The 24,040-nt window shown below is 42.1% G+C and overlaps 1 protein-coding gene across 1 annotated transcript in view; it reads right to left on the bottom strand.

The window, feature by feature from the left end:
- The window catches only part of LOC135701513 (THAP domain-containing protein 1-like), a 278,412-nt gene extending 262,988 nt beyond the window's left edge, over positions 1-15,424 (bottom strand). Inside the window, exon 1 of the mRNA XM_065222331.1 lies at positions 15,415-15,424. The gene's annotated coding sequence lies outside the window, so the exon portion shown is untranslated. The remainder of the gene's footprint in view (positions 1-15,414) is intronic.
- Positions 15,425-24,040: the final 8,616 nt, after the last annotated feature.

Below are 24,040 nucleotides of genomic sequence, written 5' to 3'. Positions count from 1 at the left end.
GTTGCCAAAGCAGTTTGTTTCAAATCCGTTCCTCTCTTATACTAGACCTCGAGGACTCTAGTACAGTAGTGTTCCGTTATTGGCTGGTTCGATTTCAGCCAGGCAACAATCGTTTCCATTTTTGGCAGTACAATAAAAGTTTGGAAATTTTTATGCGTGAGTGGATGAATTCCGAAGTATTTATGGACAGGATTAGGGAACTTCAGGGCGGATCCAGTGGATTTCCTTCTTTTCAATTTGTTTATTTAGTATGGCTTCATTATCTTATAAAACTTTACACAGCCGATGAACAGCGAATAGTTTCATAAAAACCCTGATTAATCTACCTGCCGGTGACAAAAACCTTTCTCGTATAATATTATACAGCGTTATTTCATTCCTAGTCACTATCGAAGGGGCACCAGGAAGATGCCTGAATGTTAGATACTGCATAATAGTTTACCAGGGGTATCGAAAGTATTTCTAGATTCTAGAAAATACTTAGACTGCCCATTTCATATCGGAATAAGTTCAAGTTAGGCCGATTGGGTTCTTTAATTTTGAAAAAAAAAAATCAACTGAAAGGGATTCGTTTTTTTTTTGATCCCATAGACTTTCAACTTAATTTTTAAATCGAGATTTAAAGCAAAATAATGACTTCGCTTTTTGTCGTATATCAAACAAATTGACAGCTTGCCCCATGCCAATGTACCACCAAGGGGCGCCAAGATGGTGGATTACGCCATTGTAATCGCACTGATCCAGGGCACCAAAAATGACTAAATAAGTTCGGTTAAATTTTTAATGCAGATTACAAATATATAATTTCCTCAATACCCCTAAAGAACCCAATTGGGTTTAGGGTACTTCACCTCTAATTGAATTCGCATGTGGCTTTGCAAGATTTTTTTTTCTAATTTCAGTTTCCAACCACTTCTCCGAGGATACCCGAAATAGTTCGGAACTTGGGTGAAAAATACAAGTGCATTAGAAATACTATTACAGTGACTAAAAACCATCTAAAGTATAAGCACACTTTTAACTCGTCACTATTTCTACCCCGATGAAGTTCAAAAAATTCATCAAAATGCGAGGCATTTCCCTGGAAAAGCGCAAACAGATTGTGCACAAATGGTGCACTATTCCCAACCTATCAGTAAGGAAGTAAGTATCGGAGCAGTCCAAACCACCATCCGGAAGTTTGGTGAAGAAATTACTTTCGAGGACACATCGGAATCTGGTCGTAAACCGGGACCGGTGGACCGAATAGAGGACCAGAAGATCATAAAGCTTTCGCCAATAAGAAAAGTGCCTCTGTTCGAGATTTGGCCAATAAACTGAGAACATCGGAGAGTAACGCCCAACGTGCCAAGCCACGGAAAAAAACGGGCTGAAAACGTTCAAGAATCAGAAGAAGCCAAAACGGAGCCAAAAACAAGCCGCATCCGTCAAACCGAGGGCTCGGAACCTATATGATAGGCTGCTGTGTTATCATGGACAATAAAACATACGTCAAATTTGACGACAAGACGCTTCAGGGAGACCAGTACTACACCGGAACGGGACTTGACAATCGAGCTTCTCACTTTTCTTAAAAAGAAAGAAAGGCCTTCGGAAAGTTGTCCTTGGTGTTTGACGGAGTTGACCAATGATGCCAGGAATGTAATTTTTTTTATTTTTAATTTGGATTTTATTCATAGTTTCTACCGCCGTTTAGCAGCTTTTACATCATTTTTGCTCAACACAGTAAAAACAACCATAAACAAACAACAATATCCACCACTTAAAACACGCAGTGCACTCAATTTTTCAACTTTCCTTTCGCAAATATAAACAATTAACAACGCCATTGATGTCAACATTGATTTCGGCATCACTGCCAGCCAGATTGATGCGATCCCTCTGTCCTTTTTATTCCACAATTGCTACTGTCAAATCGACCAATCAGAAACTGGATCAGATTTGACAAATTGGCTCAAAATCGCTACCCGATTGTCAAGTCCCATCGCAGGTACTACACAGTCCGTGATGATAAGGAAGTTGACGATGCCGATACGTCAGTTTTTATCGATAAATTTGGTAACAAGGCCATGGTTCGGCAAGCGATATGTGAGCGTGGCAAGTTGTCAAAGCCATTTGTGCCGAAGGAGAAGATGAATACTGAAATTTATGTTCAGGAGTGTTTGAATCGGCGTCTGCGGCCCATGCTCCGTCAAAATAACGGCCCAGTACTATTTTGGTCCGATTTGGTGTCAATGCACTTATCAAACGACTGGGGTACTATAGATACTATAGAATACTATAGAGAACATATATATTAAATAAAAAACTGAGTTCGTTAATATTACGTTGTTTTATTCCAATAATAAACTGTGCTTATACATTCTGGGACACCCTAAGCGCTCCTTGGTGATATTTTAGTGTATGGCAGGAACGCCAGATTTCAAAACAGGTCTTAATTTTGAATATAGTTGGGGATGCTTAACGTCAAATATCAAATTTAAAGTGGATCTTTATACGATAGATGAGGAGATGAAAGTATAGAGTTGATAGTTCCGTTATAGCACGGCAGTGTGAACATAGTTATGGAAAGCTGAAAGTGAGCAAAGGCAATTTTGAGGAAGGTACGAATCGGGTCGAGCATCCCCTTTACCGAACTCATCCGTTGACGAGGGATGGTGAGGGGTGACCTCCCCTTCCCGCCACCACTGGGAAAAGGGATGATCGCCGATTTGCTCATTTACCTCCGATGATATCAATTGTTTCACACTCAAGTCTCCATCTGACGATGCAGCTATTGTTGCCTCTATACGGAACTTTCAAGTCTACACTTTCATCTTCTCATCGATCGTATAAAATGTTCACTTTAGGTCTGATATTTTATGTTAAGCATCTCCAACTATGCAAATCGTTAACTTCACGCATGAAGTAATAAAACATAGTTAATCTTTTAAATTTGTCGAACCCCTTAACGGATTTCCTTTATGAAGAGCTTTGAGTGTGTTCGTTTATTTCCTTTTAATTCCAATTAAAGATAAGCAATTATAACGGAATTAAAAGGAAATAAACCAACACACTCACAGCTCTTCACATAGTTAGGTAAAAGTTCATTTTGAAGGCATGATTTTTTTTTCCCGCAGACATTTTGAAGACATTTCATGTGTTGTGTTTGAAGACATATTGAACTTGAGGAACACTCCCGAAAGCTGAATATTAAGCAGACATGTGAAGATTTTTGCTATATAGAAATGAAGATTTGGAAGTCATTTCAGAATAAAGCTTGATAGACCTGAATATCCACAGGACTTTGCTGAAATCTTCGATTAGCTGGAGATCTTTGGAATACTTCCTGATGAACCTTCCGTCTTAGAACAATTATATCTGATATTTGTGTTTTTGAACAGTTGAAGATCTTCATATTACACTAGACATTCGCTAACTGAACATCGCTAACATCATCGTCCTGAAAATGAAAATGAAGTAGCAAACTTGTTAGACTATCTGGAGACGTCATCTCAATAAACAATTTGAGCTGATTAAAATCTGAATAAGCCATTGTTTTGCTGATGATGTAAATTTTTGCTTGAATAAGCTCTTATTTAACATTAAATGTTTGTTTTTTTACGTACAACTACGTCACTGTGGACAATACTGGGGTGTAAATAAAAAAAATGTGTGGCGAAATAGTGTTAGGTTTTGACCGCTTGTAACTTTGTCATTAATAGATAAAATTAAAATCCAAATACCTCAATGGATAGGAAATAACTCTACAAATCTGCGAAATTAAAAACTTTTCCAATTTTCCATAAACATTTTTTGAAAAAAAATGCTGTCGTGCCTGTGCTCATTTCCGCTTCGGACGACGGCTTGCCACGCCAAGCAAGCAGGAGCAAGAGGTGGATTTTGTCCCTCTCTCTTTCTGCCGTCGTGCTGAACATTATCGCAGGCGCTGTGACCGGATGATATTGGGCAGGTGAGGGATGAGCTTTAAATTAAGACCAATGTCGTACCGAAGCTCATTTTTGCATCGGACTATGTAGTGGAGATCGAACAATCGGTCCTTCTCAGGACCACACATTTCTACAGAAAGAGTTAAATTCCTTTTTTCATTTTAAAATATTGTTTATGGATTTTGAAAGAAAAATTTGCTTACAACTTATTTTTGATACAGTCCTTATGTGGGGTTTGATCCATTATATTGTGAGTTTTTTATGCTACAATGACAATCTATTTATTCAATTATAACGTTTGCTATTTTATAGATTTTTAATTGAATACAAATGAATTTATGAAATTATTTAATAAAGTTGCAATTGAAAGCCACTTGTTTGTCATAGTTCTGCAACATAAAGATTTCCGATGTCAGGTGCACTTTGATTTCTAAAGTTGTTTAGCTATGACTAACATTAGTATGTTTCCAAAAATTGGGCGAACATGTTTGGAGCCTAATTATAAAGGAACTGATTTTCTAATTTTGCAAATTGAATCCTTAGTTGTTCGAGCAAAAAATTTAAAATTTTCCTTTTGAACGATTGCTCAAAATATAATGCTAAAAAAGTGAATTTCAGGAAAACTTTATACAACTTTGCATATATCACTTGTTTGAAGATGTAGAGCTTTTATGTTCTTTGCAATTTTAATAAAATTTTAAGTTCTACAACTTTGCTCAATACAGCAAAGCTCTGTCTTGCGAAATAAAAAAGTTTGTATCGCTGCGCCATCTTTGCGGACAAAAATTGAACTATTTTATCCAACCAAATTGAAATCCTAATAAATACAAGAAACTTTACTCAATACGTCAACTCAATTGGATGCAATACCAGATTTAATTCCTGGCCCACTGTGCAATGACGTTTAATTCGGAAGGTTTAATTTCTATTATGCAAATGGAAAGGCAGTGGATGTACGCATTTCGCATGCGGGGGTTTATGTTCAATATGTGTTAGTTTTATTTTTATTTTTTATTATTATAGTCACTTCAACGCTCTTGGGTCATTCGTGACTTGTGCGGGGTGAGATTTGAACTCGTGACTTTGGCGTGAGAGGTATGGATGCTAACCTCTACACCGAGGTCGCCCCAATATGTGTTAGTTTATGATCTTCCCCCTGACCACGATCTAGCGTTGATGCTAGGGTAAAGTAAAGCGTGTCATCCGGGAAAAAATTCCAGCAGAGCTGTGCTTCAACATGTACACTGGTGTACGCGGTGTATATATATCTGTGAAAAAGGAAATTCTCACCTAGCTGCATTTCCTTAATCGGAAGGGGAATATATTCTCTCAAGGGAACAAAAACCTGTAAGCTGGTGGATCACAGGATGAATTCCTGCCCTAAGTGAAAGGCTTGGAAGCAGCTAGAGAGGTGTGAACAGGACGAAGAAAAAAAGCACACACTTAGATTTTTTTGCCGAGATGGGCACCACTGAGCCGCTCGGCATTTTATTTTGCTGGATCTCAGTGAAAAACTTGCCGAGATTCAGCTAACAAACGGGAATTTTGTAGTGATCTCAGCTAAAAAACATAAATTTGGCTGATACTCGGCAAGTTTTAACTGAGACCCAGCAAAATAAAATGCCAAACTGCTCGGTGGTGCCCATCTCGGCAAAAAATCTAAGTGTGCAGGATGAAGAGAACCGTGAAGATCGGTCCGGGAGTAGTTTGAATAGTAGTTGGTACGTAGGTGTAGTGGCCGGAGGTGCCACAGTGGAAGCAATTGAGGTGTTCGGTGAAGAAGTGATGGCAATCAACGAGATGACCCCCAAGGCTGGAGAAAACAAGAAAGTAGAACAAGCAAGTGGCAGCCAGAAACAGCAGTGAAACTTTTTAGACTACCCAAAAGACGCGACGTACTTACACTGAGAACAACACTAACTCGGAGAGTTAGTCACTTTTAATCAGTTATTTCGCTTTTTTAAATTTCTTAATACGCATGGGTAAAAGTTACTCATTATCTGAGTAAGATTTGTTGTCAGTGTAACTGCAAAGGAGCTGTTGATCAGAGAATCCCGAGGACATCGACTGGGATTGAACCCAGGCTCCTTTGGAGTGAGAGGAAGTCTCTCTTACCACTACACCACCGGCGCCACTTACATTGTTTCAACTAAATTTTCAGTATCTCGCATGAAATTACAACATCTGTATAATAGTAAAATTGTGATCGTTATCTATCAAGAGAAGTCATCAAAATAGAATGGGGAATTCTGCCGCGTTCCGTTTGGATCCAGACTAATGACTAGACATCTTTATGGCGTAGACAGCACAGCGGACACAAATTATAAAATCAAATCAGGGTCAGGGACATGCTGCCAGCTGTTGAACTCTGTTGTTGGAATAGGTCCTGTTTAAGTTTGAATGTTCAACCACCGACGATTGACCCAAATGACTTCCTGTGCGGGAAATCAAAAGTATGTATGTTGGTATACGAGAATCCTCTGCAAGAATTCTGTGGTCCCAAATTCCAGACTATGTAGTTTTCAGGGTCCCAAACTGCAAACGATCGTATGAACCATAGCTCTTTCCACCATCGTGTTGTGATTTAAAATCTACACACTCCCACTACAAGGCACCAAATTGTAAAAGTACCATTCCATTCTCGTTGAGTCCATAGCGCGTGACGTACAAGCCGGTAATTGCGTAATTCGTCATTTCGTCGTCCGGGTGAAGGCGACAATCGACCGGCAGCGCAACGGCACGATGGCGGGCCCAATACGTCACCCCCGAGGCAATATCCCACGTTCTCAATACATCTACGGTTGTCTACAAAGTACGTATCTATGCCCCGAGTGCCGTGTGCGTTCACTTCGATAAGATTAGAAACTGTAAATTATAATTTACAGTTCCGAAGGTTGCGTGATGTGGCGCTCCCGAGGGCATGGACATGGAGAGCAATTTTCGGAGATGACCGTGATTATTTCTATTCTAATCGGAGGAAACGTAGCGTTTTCGGTTAATATGCTCTGCAAATGATGTAAATTGGGTAAACAGACAGAATATTTTAAATATCTTGAACGGAATTCAGCATCTGAGTCTGTTTTTGGAATGCAAAATGCGTTTCAAATGGCATAGGGGAAATGACGGCTTCGGTACTTATACATCTATTATTTTCAGGGGGTAAATAAAGTCCTTGTGTGCTGCATGAAGGTGCATCATATTCAGACTTCAGTTATCGCCCTGACGATAATAGGTAATGAAGAGCCGAAGTAATCATTTCCGCTACTCTATTAGGAAATGGGTTTAATCTGTATATAATCACAGCACTTTGTTAATGACTGTTACACGTTATCTTACGAAGGTTTCCATTATTTTCCCAAAGTTACTGATGATGGCAAAATGCCTTCACTCTCAGTATCTCTTTCACTAAATTGTCACGCAAAAAAGCTTGGAAATAATGAACGACTTCCTCGTTATATGCAATTGAATATAATCCAACAAAAAGCTTTTCCCAAGTCGCCATCATACTTTTCGTGCAGTTTTTTTTAAAATTTATGCCTGAAAATCGCCCTTCTGGTCCACTGTGCACTGCCCAACTAGCCCCGCTCTACCCTACTCACGTATCAGAGTCGTTGCAAATTTGCGATAAGCCTTCAGCAAAGTATGCGTCACATCAACAGTTACGATTCACGTGGGAATGTTTACCTTTCGGACGGCACGGTTTGGAGTGTGCAAACATCCAATCGGGGCTAGTGGCGATTTGCTGGAAAAAATTCCAAGAAATGTGTCAATTGTTCAGCACCGATTCACCGTTGGCTGCCACCGGAAGTCAGGTTCAATCACGGCTGCATTCGATAAAACGATACATCGAAAATCGGATTATCTATTACGAGGCTCTTAAAAAATGATTCCCACCTCATCATATCAATCCCGGGCCGGCCATGCACGGATTGGTAAAAGTTTTGCTGATTTCTCATTTCCTGCTAACCACGCTTTTATGCCATTTCGCGAACGAGCATAAAACGGTTCAATGCCTCGCAAAATTTGCACCGTTTTTTTTCGCTTCTCGCCTGCGTCTCAATCCACCCGGCCAAACCGCAACCTCTCTCACTTTCCGCCACTGATTGCATGGGATTTACGAAATGTAGAAAATAGCCTTTCTTCAGCAGCAGCAGCAGTTACAAGTCGGTGCGCTTTCGTCAAATTAGCACTTGTTGCTCATTTATTTTTCGCGATTACAGTCCGATTCATGCGATGTTATATGGTGCTGTTGTATGTGCCAATTGGATTTTATGATTACTGCCCAAAGCACTGGGCTGGTAGCCCCATGAACCGTGGAAATGGTCGCTTTTTTTTTCTAGAAGCGCGAATCAATGATATCTTTTTCTTTTTTTCGATTCCATCATGTAACCGGTGGATATTTTGATCGAAAGCATCTTTGGACTCAAACTTTACAAAAGTCTTAGATTTTGCTCAATCAACAAGGGTTCCAGCAAGGTTTTAGAATTTATTACATGTTCAACTTATTCTGCGGTTTTCCACGTACCCTTGATCCTACACATTTCTTGTACGACATTGTCCGTGTTGTTGATCACTCCGCTAATAGTAGGGTACTTCCTGAAGCAACCGTGACCAGATAAGAAAGATGACCTCCCGGTGCCTTCTGTTAACCCAGATCAAGAGATTCAGCCTTATTATTGTCTGTGGCAGGATAATTTCTCAAAATGGGATTATACCATCTGCTCTCTGTTTTGGGCCGTGAGACTGCGTGCATCGATTTGACACACGGCGGCTCCTCATCAAGGATTTGCTATCTAAGGTGCACACCTGACTGGAATCCTTATCCTTATCACCAAATGCGAATTTAACATAACCACGACAATATAACTCATAAGTTCATCTACCCTTTTCGATCGTGTCTCAATCCTCCTGGTTTTCGAATTCATTCTCACAATGATTTGAATTTCTCTTGATTTCTACCGCCCACAGCACTCGCCATGGTGGTGCCGATAGGGATCATTCCAGCGATAACGCCCGTTACGTGCTGTTCAACTTGATTCTGCTTGGTTTCCAGTGCTGTAACCCAGACTGGACCTTCGTACCTGAGTATCGATGAAGATACGCTAGCCAGAAGAAGGCTCTTGCTGCTGTTCCGTCCAGAGTTGTTCGGCATGATTCTAGCTTCCGCCGATGGCCTTCACCGACGTGGCTATTGAAATTAAGCCGTTAATCATCACTCCCAGATATTGTAGCCCGCGAAAATCGTAACCATCAGACTTTTTAAGTCATTTAATGCTCCTGAATACGTTCAAAATAATATTTTGAAAATGTAATATTCTAGGGTGGGTTTTATTATAAATATCATGTTAATTTGAAAACAAGGATGGCATATTTTCCACGTCGTTGTTTAGGGCTCCTAAATATTAGCATTAGCATTAGCATTAAGCAAGTTGCACAAATTCGTAGGTGGTACAAGTCCTAGATCATTTTATGTGAGTACTGCCACTTCCGTCAGTTACCGTATTGACCGAGATATGAGATTGATCTCGGTCTCTTAGATGAAAGTAGCAGTATTTCCAATAATCGAGAAGTGTCCTGGCCACGTCCTTGCAATTGCTGGGGATGGGAAAGATTTTTAATTGGACACTTACTTAAGAGAGATGCAGAGAACTCTACGACCGCTCATAAGTGTCACTGGAGTTTGGAGGTTTCTTAGTGGGGGAGGGTAAGGTCATACGTTCGGTAAACGTTGCTGGCAGATTTACGATAGCATTGGTAATGATATATTTATGTGTCAAAATAAAGTATATCTTTATGTGTGTGTGTGTAAGTGTTTTAATAAATAAAAATGGATAGCTTTCACCAATTCTGTGATTACACAACGATCTGCAGCAAGCCCACTACAACATTATGTATCCGGACTCTCCCACCCGGTTGAGTCGATCCGGAGCTCATGCCACCATCGACATCTTCATCAGCAACATTGGCGATAACATCTCCCAACCTATCGCCTATCAGGAACTGAGCTCGGACCACTATCCGGTGGTGGCCGAAGTAGGTTCCTCGGCCGATAGGTTTCAAGTTTCCCGGTGAAATTACCATCGTGTCAACTGGCAGCAGTATCAGCGCTGTGTGGACACAGCAATCAATTACGACGTCCTACCGGAGTCGTTCGAAGAAGTCGATCAGTGTCTGCAAGCCATCGAAGAGGCGATATCCCGTGCCAGGGAGCAACACGTACCAGCATCCAGACAGGTGAGTCATACTCTGAACCTTGACAGCCCAACCAAAGATCTTATCAGGCTCCGTAACACCATTCGTAGGCAGTTCCAGCGTTCTGGGCTGCCCCACTTGAAGACCAATGTCAATAGGCTAACCAAAATTATCCAGGCCAGGATGGTGGAACTCAGAAATAACGATTTTACCAAAAAGATTCGCTCTCTCCCATATTGTGCAAAACCATTTTGGAAGATGACCAAAATTTTGAAAAATAAGTCGAGACCGATCCCTCCGCTTTCCTCTGTTGACCACTTAGACCCATCCCTACTGATAACCCCAGTTGAAAAGGCCAATGCTCTTGGCCAACATTTTGTGATTTCACATAATCTTGGTCAAACCATGGTGAGCCCCCATAGTCCTGCCGTACTGGAGGCAATGACTAGAGTCGCTGACACCCCCGTAGTAGTGCATGATCATAGTAGAATATCGGCTGATGAGGTGATAGCAACTATTAGAAGTACTAAAAACATGAAGGCTGCGGGTATGGATGGTGTAGTCAACCTCGAATTGAAAAACTTGAGTATTGACTTCTTCAACCATCTTACCGTTATATTCAACAAATGTTTGGAGCTTGGCTACTTCCCCGCATGCTGGAAGTTAGCCAAAGTGATTCCAATACACAAGCCTGGCAAAGATCCTACCAGTGCCAAAAGCTATCGCCCCATCAGCCTCTTGTTCTCCATCTCGAAGCTATTCGAAAAATTGATACTCAGCCGTCTGCTGGTGTTTTCAAATGATAATAACATCTTTCTCAAAGAGCAATTTGGGTTTAGGAAAGGCCACTCTACCATCCACCAACTCGCACGGGTTACTAACATCATCAAGCGGAACAAGTCCGTTTCCAATACATCTGCAATGGCATTGTTGGACGTCGAGAAGGCGTTCAACAATGTCTGGCATGATGGTCTAGTGTACAAGCTGCATCGATACAACTTTCCGATCTACCTCGTGAAGATCATCAAACACTACTTGTCGGGCAGATCATTCCAGGTCTACTTGAACAATGTCCCCTCTGATACGTTCAACGTTGATGCAGGGGTCCCTCAAGGTAGCCTGCTTGGGCCTATCCTATTCAACATTTTCACGTCAGACGTTCCTCCCCTGCCGGGTGGTGGTATCCTGTCTATGTTCGCAGATGACACCTCCATCATCTATAAGGGTCGAGTGATCCGTGCTCTGGCGAGTAAACTACAATCAGGCCTGGATGTTTTGTCCGACTATTTTAAGAGCTGGAAGATTTGTATCAATGCAGCTAAAACACAAACCATTCTGTTTCCACACTCGTATTCACCTCGGCTTGTTCCGCCTGCTAACGTCAAGATCCATCTTGATAGCACTCCCATTGAATGGTCGAGTGAAGTAGTCTACCTTGGTCTCACGCTCGATAACAAATTGCTATTCCGATCCCATGTGGACAAGACATCCACCAAGTGTAACATCTTGATCAGGTCGCTCTACCCTCTGATAAACAGGAAGTCCACCCTGTCCCTAAAAAACAAGCTTGCTGTCCACAAGCAAATCATTCTTCCGGCTATTGAGTATGGTATGCCAATCTGGGAGAGTTGTGCTAAGTGCCACCACTTAAAGCTTCAGAGGATCCAAAACAAGATCCTCAGAATTATCCTTAACAGTCCACCGCGAACTCGTAATTCTGAGATTCACCACCTGGCCGGCCTTCAAACACTCGAGGAGCGAAAGACTTCCACGCTGGAAAGGTTCAGAGTCGCCTGTCTGCGATCAAACCACCAGATCATTCGTGATTTGGCAACCTAGTTTAAGTAGTTAGGTGCTCAAGTAGGTAGGTTATCAAATTTTTAAATTCAAACCAAAACAATCCCACAAAGGGTATCCTGTAAATTAGCGCTAAACGCAATCATAACATTAGAATAACCAATTAACTAGAACAAAGATGAAGAGCCAAAGGCTAACCAATTGAAATGTTAAATCAAATGTTGAAACATAAAAACCCAGCAAATAAACGTAAATTTTACTACTACCAATTCTGTGATGTTGAAAGCTGCTTCTTGCTCTATTCGAATTCCTTTATGGTATATTCATGGGATTCCATTGGGTTGGGTTTCTAATCAGTTTCAAAATTTTCCAGATTTAGCAGACCTTTCTTCGTCATTGGCGATTCTTGAAAACTTTCTGTGTAAAATCGTACTAAACTCCAAGCGAAACTCTCTAGGTTGACTCCTATATTGCCGAAAAAACCGATCTTCAAGAAAATTATCAATTTCAACACCAAGCACAGTGGCATCTGCCACAGCGTGACTGTCTCTCATTCCACAGGGCCTGAGTCGGTGCCGTCGGGATTCTGAGTCATAAAATCTCTAACGCCTTCCTTCAGAAATGGATGTAAAGCCGTTGGTCCCCGATCCATGAATTGATTGGTCGATAGGTAGGGCCTTGGTGTGGGAGCTGCCTCCCTGGCGTCGGTAGCATTGATACTAAGGACGGAAAACAAATCAAGAAAAAAGAAAAACAAATACAGAAGCACAAACATGTGAAAAATTCGGACCAGATATTTTGAAAGGTCTTGACAGTTGAATCCCTATATTGACGCAATTGTGCCTATTTTAGTCGTTGATGTCTAAACATTGTTTTCAATGTGAAATAGTGATTAACAGCCCTAAGGGGTTGTACGCAATGGTGACGTAGGACTACGTGGTCTTATATAATAAATCTTATTTGTTAACTGCAGCAGGAACTTGTGTTTTGTGTAGGAATATAAATTTGAGCGGGGTTCTCTCTGTTTATACTCTTTAGGACGCACTTGACATAGATGGCCCACAGCGATTCACGAAGAGCTACTGATTCCGATCAATAGGGGTGCGGCTGCTTCCTCCTTCTATAGATGCTCATGCAAGCAGCAGCTCGCTGCTTGCAGGCAGCCTTTCGTTGTGTACTGGAGAACACCACCACTCACCACGCGGTGATTGAGCCTGTACAAATAAATCAATTCATAAAAAAAACCACGCGGTGATTGAATAAACACCGTTTGTTGAGACCGGATGGAATTCAACTTTGAAATCTGTGTTAGGGAAATCGATTTTCACATGCAATCGATGATAATTTTAATTATCATAGCAACAGTTGCACATTCGTGCAATTTTCAATAGAGACATTTTGAAAAATTATAGTCTTAATTTTAACAGATTTGTAGAAAAATTGCCTATCGATTGTCTTATCAAAAATTAAAATCCATCATCTCTGGCTCAAAATCAGACGTGAAAGTGGCCGCGACCGACTTTGGATTTTGAAATTACACCTCCAATGTTGCCTTAAAGTACATGGTTTGTTAGATTTAAACATATGTAGATAGAGCTGGGATTAGACGTAAAAGTTTTTGTAAACAATGACTTCTCTCGATGATTTTTAGGAATTCAAGGCACGCCCACGCAAATCAACATTACCGTCGGTTAGGGGAAGTCTTACCCCACCTGATGGTGATGTTGATTTGCGTGGGCTAGCCTTGACTTTCAAGACATCATCGAAAGAAGTAATTCTTTACAAAAGATGTTACGCTCTAATTCCAGCTCTATCTTGATATGGGAATTGATATCCGATTGATGACCTTGACAAATGTCCAAAAAAATAGTCTTTACAAATTTATGGTGGACCTGTAAAGGACCGTTTTGTCGTGATGGTTGAGTAATGCTGAGCTATTAGGGTGTTAAACACAGATGAGGCTGGTGAGCTGTATGTTGTTTGGAATGAGGGTGACGCGCTTGGCATAGATGGCCCACAGCGACTCACGAGGAGCTACTGATTCCGATTAATAGCGGTGCGACTTCTTCCTCTTTCTATGGATGTTTATGTGGGCTGCAGCTCGCTGCTTACAGGCAGACTTTCGTTGTGTACTGGAGAACAATGTTCAACGCCACGCGCCGAAGGCACTGCTGTTGATGCTGATGACCGGACACCACCACACACGGTGATTGGAACTGAATACGATCAGCGGTTGAATCGCTTTTCGCAGGCAATCGGTGATAATTTTAATTATCATAGCAACAGTTGCACATTTTGAAAAATGATAAAATCTTAAACTAAGCACATGCGTAAAAATATTTCTGATCGATAGGTGATAAAATTATTGAAATTGGTCCAGAGGCAGCTGAGTTATTAACGTTCAAAATCTTTCAAAATTTTGTTACATGTTCCATTTTCGGATTTCACAAAGTGTACCCCCATATAGAAATCACAGACGTAATCCTACGTCAAAATTACTCGCCCCAAATTTTGTAGCATGAGCACTTGCGCTTTGTACTTCTTGGCTTAATTGACCACTTTTACGGATGTTCCGGATCTTTTAGAGGTCCATTCCATGAACCCATGGGTCCATAATCCGATCACAACTCCGAAATAATTTCGAAAAGACGTCTTTGAGTGGTTTCGAAAACCGTGGAACTCTAGGATCAGCCTCATGAATTATCCACGTTTACGGATGCTCCGGATCTTCCGGAGGACCATCATGTAGTTCCCAGAGTTCATATTCCGAACACAACTTAGAATTCATTCGGATACGACGTCTAGGAGTGGTTTCGACAAAACCGTGGAGTTCTAGGATCGGTTTCATGAATTGCCACTTTTAAGGATGTTTCAGATCTTCCAGTGGACCATCCCGTAGCCTCCAGAGTCCATATTCCGAACAAAACTCTAAATTCATTCTGATAAGAAGTCTATGAGAGGTTTTGAAAAAAAAACATGGAATTCTAAGATCAGGTTCATGAATTGACCACTTCTACGGATGTTCCTGATCTTCTAGTGGACCATTCAGTGGTCCCCAGCGTCAATTTTTTGGTCACAACACCGAATTCATTCTGATAGGAAGTGTATGAGTGGTTTAGAAAAAAAAAACCGCGGTGCTCTAGGATCAGTTTCATGAATTGACCAGATGGCAAAATTGCTGGATGTGGCCAGATCGACCGTGACAAACGTTTTAAAAGTGTTCGGGGGAGCGTCTGTCGATCGCCAGGAAGCCTGGAAGCTGTGGCAATCGTAATCCGGACGTGGCAGCGACGACGAAGAAGGTGGCGGTGAAATATAAGCGGAATTCTAACCTCTCCATCCGGGACGTCGCTGGAAAGCTCAATGTCTCCCATGCTACTGTGCAGCGGGCCAAGAAACGAGCCGGGTTGTCAACGTTTAAGAAGGTGAACCGAGATTACAAACAAAACACGTCGGCAAAGCAACGGTTCCGAAAGCTGTATACAAATCTGCTCACAAAGTTCAACTGTGTCGTCATGGACGACGAAACTTATGTGAAGGCGGATTTCAAGTAGCTTCCGGGACAGGAGTTTTATACCGCATCAGGAAAAGGGAAGGTGGCTGAAATTTTCAAAACCATCAAACTATAGAAGTTTCCGAAAAAATACCAAAAAAGGCAATCGAGTGATACGATGCGAACAACGTGGTTGTGGTACCCAAAGACCACAACGCTCCCAATAGCCCAGAACTCCACCCTATCGAACAACATTGGGCCTTGGTCAAACGGAATTTCAAAAAAACTAATAAATCCATGGAAAACGAGCAGCAGTTTAAATCTAACTGGCGTTCGGCGGCGAATAAGATCGTGCAAAATTTAATGCAAGGGGTTAAGCGGAAGGCACGGCAGTTTGGATTTGGTAAACCAAAAGAATAAACGAACATGTTTTTCTTTAAATATATGAATTGAACTACAAAAAATAAAATAAAGTAATAAGATTTTTGTGATATGAATTTTGACTGAAAGAAACGATTTTTTTGTCGACCAATTTTTGAGCGTTCCAGTCTTTACACTATTAATTATATCTAGACCAACAATTCAAATAGGCGGTACAACCAATCGTAGACAATGGCTTTAAACGCAAATTTCTCGTGAATCAAAGCACATCCAAGCAATCTAACCCCATCATCTGATAGAGCAAACTTTCTTTATCGAATGGCATTGTTAGTTTACTTGGGAATTTTTGATTCTCGAGAATTTTGTGTTTAAAGCCATTGTTTACATTTAGGTTCTTTCGCCTATTTCAATTGTTGGTCTAGATATGTCAAGCTAATAAACTTACCCAGAAAAATGCGAAAGTTGTGAAATAGGATTATTATTTAGGTCATCAAAATTCAGAAGCGATTTTCTCGATATGGTGATTTTGGAATTCCGGCCTTTTCAAATGTTTGTCTAGAAACATTAGAAGCTTTTTATAGAAGTTTAGATTAGTAGATTATTCTAGACTCTTGCCCGTCACTCCGTTCCTCTGAATAAAAAATAACACGGGCAGGACAGTAAATCTGAGAAGCTACGCAGTAATGGAGCAATTTTCTAAGATTTATCGTTCAAAATTTAATAAATAATGTCCAAAACATGAAAAGTATATGTATTTTATGGATCATTGCGATATTTTTTAGTGCGCAAACTTAATTTTCTATGGATCAATTTCTTCAGTTTCTGGTTCATTGTTGAACGTTTTATGGATCATTTGCAATATGTTAATGGGTAATTCGTGCAATTTCAATGCTCCTTCTTTAGAAATAGAGTGGTACATTTTTATAGTTGTGTGGCTAAATTTTTCATAACCGGGGTGTTTTCTAAGGAATATTTATCATTTGAATGGATCGTTTCATCAATTCTAAAGGTGCATACTTAAGGCTGCCACTGTGCAACGGTATAAAAACATTAGAAAACTGATAAATATCATCCGAGCTACATGATTTTGAAAAAAAGTGTCTGTTCGAAGAGTTAAAATGGAATATCTCAAAGTGGGTTGCAACCAACAAGAGAGGTTGGGAACTGCTGCTATACTCCGCTCCCTAGAACAAATAAACCGTGCACTGGCAAATATAAGAGTTCGATCAGTCATCGTAGATAACCGATCGCTCAATCATGATCATCAGCAGCATCGATGAGTTCATGTATATTACTTCCACACATATACATATATAGCGTTGCTGGTTTGTTTCGATGATCCTACGAGTTATAGACGCTCTATGTAGCCATATTTCCTAGTGTTGAAGCGGCCAAAAAATACATTGTAGGTATATATATATAGAGAAAAAAAAAAGCAATTTCCTAATCTTCTTCGGTGGTGAGGTGCGTTCCGATGATCGCGCAAGATCGTTTCCTCTGTAATCATGCGGCTAAAAATAGAACACAATAACATATCTCTTGACCACCGTTGCTACCTATCGACGTTCGGTAGATACGGTCAGCTTGGTTGCCAAAATAGAACAGTCGAAGCATAGGAATGGAGCAGGAGTGGTTCGGCTAGGTTGATTTTCTTTTAAGCTCATCTCTCTCCTCAAAAGAAAAGTCATTTTCGTTGCGGGTTTCGGATAGCAGTTTTGATTACGGTTCTTTGCGCTGGTGGAAAAGTCAAGTTGAGCATCACGGAATCTGCAGAACATTTGCCCCATGCATCGCCAGAATTTGGCATTATTCCAGACTCGTTTCCCCGATTCATTAACCGAGCAAGCATCTCATTCATTTGCCTGTTCAGAAGAAATCCTGCCAAGAAAATCCAGTTCGCAAGGCCACTCATCGGCAAGACCACCGGAGGTATGCATTCGTTCGATAGTGCAGCTGCTAGTATGCATTGCTCGCTACAAAAAAAAACCACGTCCTAGATTCGAGTAGGTATTTGCCCTCGACCAAAATCTCGACCGCTGACGTCGTTGCAAACTTGCCGAATGCCGAAAGCAACGCCGCCGGTATGTCGTCGTCGTCGTCGAATGCACCTCGATGTTCTGATGCAATGCAAAACGACTCATTCATAAATTCAATCGATCACGTACGGGAAACGGGTCTAGTCTAAGCCGAGTGTAACATACCTACCTATACCTATGGCACGTACGACTGAGCGAGGTGTGAACCTTGCAAGTTATTTTTCGAGTAAATTTTATGAATGAATTCGCTTGAAATAGACTGCTGACGATTGCCGAAGGCAGTCATCATCAGGGTCGGCACATCCCACACCAGCCAGCAAGCGCGAAGGAACGCGATCAGTTCGATTTTTGAAACCCGAAGGAGAGTGAAATTTTGTAACGACTAACAATACACAGAGGCGGTGCCCCGTGACGAACCGACAGTTGGATAGTCAGCCCTAACTGTTTCAGCTTTCATGTGACTCTTGACTTTGAAAGGTTAATGCGTTGACCGCTTTAGCTGCTACAGTACGGCTGCGGCGGTGTGGTCCGATTTGTCAATCGCTTTTCACTTGGATGATAGGTGGAAACTGTTTTGAACGGAATGGGATTAGATAGGTAGGTGGTGTTTTTCGTGAGTTTAGAGTTTCCTGACGTTGGCGGTGGTGGGGGACACTAGAGCTGCACGTGATTTATCGCACGTGTGTGCGATTGTATAAATTTCACATTTTACTCTGTAGCATGTAGAAATAGTTTTATCACAGGACGGAATCTATTTAATCCATCTCCAGGGCAATTCCAACGAACACAGTGTATAATTCTAGAAGTTTCCACAAGCCCATCCAACTGTGAACAAGGGACCGTAGTGGATTATTCGGTGGATCTAAGAACCTTAAACGAACCCAAACTAATTTCAATGAGCTTTTGAATGGTTCTTGAGGAAAGTCGTACGACTTACTGAAAAAGAATATATGTTGACAGATTTGGCAGTTCAGCTTAAATTTTATAAAGTACCAATAAAGGAAAAATGCAAAAACAAAAGATTAAATTGTTCAGTCCGATTTTGCTTAATTTTGATGAAAGTAGTTTTCTTCGATCATTAATTTATGTAGTGTATCTAGATCAGGTACAGCAAAAGCAGGGTGGTCACTGATCCGGGAAAACTGGGAGACCCGGGAATCAACTGGGAATCGAAGACAACCTGGAAGAATCGGGAAATAAGCGGGAACTAGATTTGAACCTTGAAATTGGTTCGGTTTGCCTTTATTAATCGAATTCTATTAATAAAAAACCGGCATTTTGAATGTTTCTCCAAGCTCGGAATTCTTAAATTATCCTTAGTAGAAGACACCAAAAATTATGTCTGAGGGCTAAACAAATTAGCAATGTCCGAGAGTTTCATAAATTTGTGTTGGCGATTGACAATTTGACTTTTTTTTCTCTAAATGATACCAGTTAGAATCGAAATTCTAAGACTGTGACAGGGTATCACCAGAACAAAACATAAATAAGCCTCTGATACTTGAGTATTGGTTAACTTCGATATCTCAAAAGTATGTGGTCCTATATCCGTCAGTTTGATTAACTTTGTGAGCTTTAGAACATTGAGAACTTTTCATGTCACAGAATCTAGAAGACTTCTCCATTCCTTACCTTGGAATTCTCCTTAGCATTCCATTAAAGTTTACCTTAGAATTGTCTTAAAATTATTATTACAATTATCTAGGAAATATCCCCAGGATTCTCCTGCGCTTTAAGTCACCCGAAAATTTCTAAAGTATTGTCAAACAATTACCTTGGAATTCACAATCAGTATTCCACGGGATTGTTTCTCAGAATTCTCTTGAAATTCTACTCATTTTTTCCTTGATGTTACGAGGAATGCTTCTACGATGTTGCAACACCCCAGTCCGTAACCTCAGGTACTTTTGGAATGTCTGGATTTACTGAATCTACAACAACGCTAGATTCTCAAATGTACTTTGCCATTAGCAGTTCTCATATCTGCCTGTCGTATTCGTCCATCCAATTCCTTGTTCACCACTTCCATAATATCTCGTCTCCAACATTTCCAACTTTTCCCGTCATCGAACACCAAGTCACCCTTTTTCGGCGGCTTTTTGCTTTTCTTTCATTTCGTTCGTTGGTTGATCGCTGCTCTCATTTCGTGCGAAAAACCTGTTCCACAGAATGGTGTTGGCCAGCTGAAGTTCGTCCTGGCAAAGTGGTTCTTTTGCTGATACCGCTTCGATCAAATGTTGCGTAGTTACTATCGGCGCACCCCTCTGCTTGCGTTGGTAGTTGATGATGAAGTTCATCCACTACAATATTATCCACCAAGAACTCGCCTCGAAGTCGGTCACATCGTGAAGCAGGACAGCATATCCCGCCTCCCCGTCGGCTTCTTCGAACGTAGACTTCTTCGATGGACACTGATCCTCCGGCTGATACACGACCGTTGGTTTTAGTGGTGGAACATTGCCGTTGACGACCGCTTGCACAAACACAAAGCATCGATCCAGCGAATCGATTTCAGCACGCTTTTAATTCTAATGACTTCTATGTCCGGTCAGACTGGTGCTCCGTATACACAGCTTCCAGCACTTGACATCAATGTTCTGATGATTCTGATTGCAGTTGCAACGCCTCAGACCTTGGATATTGATTTTGCCGTGAATGGTGACTGAAGGCCACAGCTCGAGCATATCGACGAATACCATCAAGCTGCTTGGAATAGATCTTTTCGTTGGTAGTTTATCCTCATAAAGTACGCCAACAACTCCTTCATCGTCGAGAAAGCGAATTCGTCCAAGTCCGGATCCCAGATTACACCTAGAGCTAGCACCTTTGAAGTCTGCTTGTACCGGTTGATAAGCACGGGTGGTTTCGTTTCGTTTCGATTACGAAGCTTGTTTTCCTGTGTACCACGTGCACCTCCTGCCCTGACTTGACTTCCTCTTCCACTGTGCCGACACTGTCAAAGTTATCGTCGACTTGCTTGCAGACGTTCTTATGCCGCTCCGGATTCTTCTCAAGCCGCTTCATCTTTCGCATGGTCAAAGGAAAACAGTCCAACAGTTCGTATACCGTCCATCCGAGTTTGCATCGACAGGTGCACCAACCTTCGCATCCATCGGAACAAATTAATGGATGTTGTTCAGTCCTGGCAGTTCCTGGCGTGGTAGTGTCAATTTTCCAACCGTGCGGACACTATGCAGCAGCAGCTTGTTACTTGCATCGGTACTAACACCCGACGCCCACAGATTCATTCGTCGGGACTCCTCCTCTTCACGTATGATATCGGCTATCCATTTGATCGTCAGCCGCTCTTGTCCTCCAACAATGCCCAGCCGGTCAGCTAGGTTTTTCACCAACAGCGTAACGGAAGCACCTTCGTCGACGAACGTCAACACCGTGATCGACTTTCCAGCACAGTATAAATGCACCGGAAGCATCCGGAACATGCCCGTACAGTTGGTTCGGATATGAGCTCTCATTCCGACAGCGTTTACCACGGGGTGCATTAGCGAATAGTGGAGCTCCTTGCAATCACCGATGTTACAGCGAATCCTGAATTTGGTCGTTGAGAGACACGCGGCAAAGTTTTTCGCGGGCTACCAGCTTCAGTCGGTCTGCATATGACATGTCCTTGAAGTTTGCGCAGTGCTGAAGACGATGGTCTGTACTATCACACAAATTGCGCGACTTCCGGTGGATCATACTGGCCCCCGAACTACTTACTTCGCTGTGGTAGTGCAAACCAACATCAGGAACGGGTCATCAGGGGCCCTACGGAAAGCATCATCAAACTCACCCGGAGGTGCAGGAACTTCATCATCGCTGGAGACCGGGCACCAGACGGAGCAATCGAGACGCACCATCCTGAATGAAGACCTGCAAGAGGGTCACTATACCATCTTGGCCCTGGACACTCCCACCCGGTTGAGTCGGTCTGAGGTCCATGCGACCATCGACATCTTCGTCAGCAACACGGAACACAGGAGCTGAGCTCGGACCACTACCCGGTGGTGGCCGAAGTAGGCTTCTCGGCTAACAGATTTCAAGCATCTCGGCGAAACTACCATCGTGTTGAATGGGATCGGTTCCAGCACTGTGTCGACTACGAAGTACATCCGGAGGAAACGATATCCCAAGCCAGGGAACAACACGTGCCAGTATCCAGACAGGTGAGCAATACTTTGAACTTTGATAGTCCCACTAAAAACTTTATCAGACTCCGTAACACAATGCGTAGGCAGTACCAACGCGCTGGACCCATTGCAACTATCTGACAAAAATTATCCATGCCAGGATGGTGGACCTCAGAAATGAGGACTTTAGTAACAAGATGAGCTCTCTCCCAGATAGTGCTAAGCCCTTCTTGTGCCGTTGAATCAACGCAATGATTCAGTCGCCCATCTGATAACCCCTGAAGAGAAGACTGATACAATAGGTCAACACTTCGACAGCTCGCATAATCTCGGACTGAACATGCCTAGTCCATTCGATACTGCAGTTGCGGTAAATGCAGCCAACCTCCATCGAATTCCCAACAACTTTCCTGTGGAATCCGAGATTACGGCTGACGAACTGTTGGCCTATACCAAATCATCTAAAAATATGACGGCCCCAGGTTTCGACCAAATCCTCAATCTGGAAGTTCAAGCCTGAGTTCCAGATTCATCAACGACCTGACACTGATTTTTAAACAGCGCCTCAGACTTGGCTACTTCCCCTCGTGCTGGAAGTCAGCTAAAGACATCCCCATCCGGAAACCTGGGAAAGACCCATTCGCTCCTTTAAGCTACCGACATCAACCTTCTCTCGGGGTTATCCAAGCTGTTCGAAAGAGCAGTCTACCATCGACTCCTGGCATCTGCCGAAGAAAACAACTTATTGCTCGAGGAGTAGTTTGGCTTCCGTAAAGGTCGCTCGACTGTTCACCAGCTGCCTCGAGTAACAAATATTCTCCGACGGAACAAGTCTGTATCTAAAACATCTGTCATGACATTGTTGGACGTTGAAAAAGCGTTCGAGAATGTTTGGCATGATGGCCTGGTCTACAAATTGCAGCGATACGGTCTTCCAATCATCCTAGTGAAGATAATTAAAAATTACCTCTCGAGCAAGACATTCCGAGTCTCTCTCAATGGCATCACATCGGTGCGGGTGTCCAACAGGGAAGCATCCTTGGCCCCATTTTATTCAACCTGTTCACCTCCGATATGCTAGCTCTCCCTGATGGTGAATCGCTGTCTCTGTTCACAGATGACACATCCATCATCTTTAAGGGTAGGGTCATCGGAGCTCTGACCGCCAAACTTCAGGGAGGCCTAAATGTCGTGTCAAATTTTTTCTAACAGCTGGAAGATCCGTATCAACGTGGCAAAGACCCAGGTCATCATCTTTCCTCATTCCAAATCACCCAGACTTGTTCCGTCTGAGAATAATACCATCACGTGGACTGGTCAAAAGAGGTAGTGTACCTCGGCCTTAGACTCGACAGCAAGCTGCTTTACATTGACAATACAAAAACCAAATGTAATCCTGATGAGATCGTTATACCCACTCATCAACAGGAGATCCACTCTGTCCCTGAAAAACAAACTTGCTGTCTATAAGCAAATAGTCCTTCCTGTAATAGAATACGGGGTGCCAATCTGGGAGAGTAGCGCAAATTTCCATCACCTCAAATTACAATGGGTCCAAAACAAGTTTTTGAGGATGATGCTCAAGTCATCGAAAGAGGAACTCTGAGGTCCATCACCTGGCTGGTCTTCAGACGCTGGAGTTACGGAGAACAGCTACCATCCAAAGGTTCAGAGACTAATAAACAGCAAATAAACGTAAATTTTACTACTACTACCTTTTCCCTCATCCGCCACTGCATCTCCGCCTCCAGCTCTTTCAAATCCTGCCGCTTTTGCCTTTCCTCCAACGCCTTCACGAGAGTTGACGCTAGAATTGTCAGACTCGTCGGTAGGCTTCCGGAGACGTGTCTACTTATTGGCTTTGAGCAGCCTTTGGTGCTCCTGCGCCTGGAGCTGACAGCTTAAAGTTTCATGCAAATCGGAGAAGGTCGCATCAGATCGATTCGTCATTTGGTGTGTAACTGCTCCAGTGCTAAAAAAGATGTTAATGGTTTCCTATTGGATTGTTGTTCTCTCGACCAAAGTCCAATTTCAAAATGAAAGGAAATCGATTTCAATTTTAAGTGTCAACATCACATTGAA

Source organism: Ochlerotatus camptorhynchus, unplaced genomic scaffold (assembly GCF_037179485.1).
Source record: "Ochlerotatus camptorhynchus isolate MF236.1 unplaced genomic scaffold, CSIRO-AGI_Acam_v1.1 ptg000165l, whole genome shotgun sequence".
NCBI classification, from domain to species: domain Eukaryota; kingdom Metazoa; phylum Arthropoda; class Insecta; order Diptera; family Culicidae; genus Ochlerotatus; species Ochlerotatus camptorhynchus.
Note: the sequence above shows the minus strand (reverse complement) of the source record. Positions and strands in the feature narration are given on the sequence as shown.